Below are 1698 nucleotides of genomic sequence, written 5' to 3' on the forward strand. Positions count from 1 at the left end.
TATTTGGTTTCATACACTTGCTCATCACCTGAGAGGAGCTCAGCTCCATTCTTCTACCCTTTACATTCATTTAACTGTCAGAGATTGTTTTCTATTGTTAGTCTGCCACTTCCTCTCTTCTTGTCCTTCCCCTGCGGATTCATTTCTTTGTCACCTCTCAGCACTACGTTGTCTTCATGGGTGTAAGTTTACTGCTAATGGTCTTTGTAAAGACCTCAATTGCGTAATGTTGAGCAACCACCACACGGATAAAGGAAATACATAATGTACAGACTAGCCACAGGACAATAACCTGTAAGTGAGATATTTGTTTCCCGTGTGGTCTTTTCCAGATTAACTGTGAGAGGTAATGTTTGTCATGATGAATGATGACGTGGCAGTTTGCAGTTCAAAGAAATGAGTCATAAACGTCTCAGGCTGGTGGATTTAAGAGTGGTTGAAGAATGAAAGGACAATAAGTCTCAATCTAATAGCAACATACTGCAAACAGTTAAACAGTCCAACAGATGAACACCCTGATGTAACCATTGTAAGCCAGTGTGACCACAGAGTCCTGAGGGTTGGTTTCATATTCTTTCTTACTGGAGGATTATCAAGAATACAAACGTGTAGAATGTGCGGTCCTGGTGACCAAGGCATTATCAAGAAGATACAGTACTTTAAGTCAGTGTTGCATTCATCGAGGGACTATCAGGTCCCCAAAGTGTCTCCAGGTAAGCAAGCTGCCATGCTGTTCTGTGGAGTAAAATCATTTTGCTGTACAGTCAGCTGTTTGAACCCAGATGTAGAGAGGAGAGTCGGAGTGCGGTGGAGGCAGCTGCCTGGTCCCCCTCTGACGTGGTGAATTTACAGCTCTGCAGCTTAATACGATACATATGATATATATGTACTGTCAGCAAAGACTGTTGTACCACATTTCCACTTCCATTGTTAGCATAGTTGACGCATATTAGATTGTAGGCTTAACTTCCCTTGTTTCCTATACTAGTGCAGTGCTCGTTCTAAACCTGCCTGTTTGGGATGTTAACTTGGTCTGGGGTGAGGCTGGTTGCAGTTTTCTTTTTGAAACTGTAAAAGTGACCTATGATCAATCAGATTATATATACTAATGTTCTAGTCAAGGTTTTTCATATAATCAATGTGAACGTGCTTCATTACTGTTCAACAGAGTACTTTTTGTAACAAGAGTTTTACTATGCAGACAAATTGCAAAACAGGAAGTGATTATATTAATGCTGTTGTCATGACGTAGATCAACACCTGCTACACCCAAGAAAGTCTGTGTCAGACCGATATAGTGAAATGAAAATAATCAAAATGATTTGGTAATGGTTTTGACCCCAATTTTGACCCAGTTCATAATAACTGTTGTAGTTTATCAAAGGACATGCTCAACTTACTCCACAGACTGACTGTGTGATTACCGTTCTATTGTTTACATATTGTATTTCCAAATCAAACCAAAATCGTCTGTTGAAGCACACTGAGGCATAGGGCACCATGTTTGCTCTTTCGTTACTTTGTCACTTCTGAAACTTATGGTTGAATAAAATACTTTTCTGTCTTCTACATACTGAGTCCCATGAATGACAATTTTACTTGATTGAAACACAGTTAAACACATTTATTCCAGGTCAATAACCTGCACCTGCTTTAGTGAATATGGAAGAGACCACTGTCATTTATGACAATCATTAA

The sequence above is a fragment of the Pleuronectes platessa genome, chromosome 16 (assembly GCF_947347685.1).
Source record: "Pleuronectes platessa chromosome 16, fPlePla1.1, whole genome shotgun sequence".
Lineage (NCBI taxonomy): Eukaryota > Metazoa > Chordata > Actinopteri > Pleuronectiformes > Pleuronectidae > Pleuronectes > Pleuronectes platessa.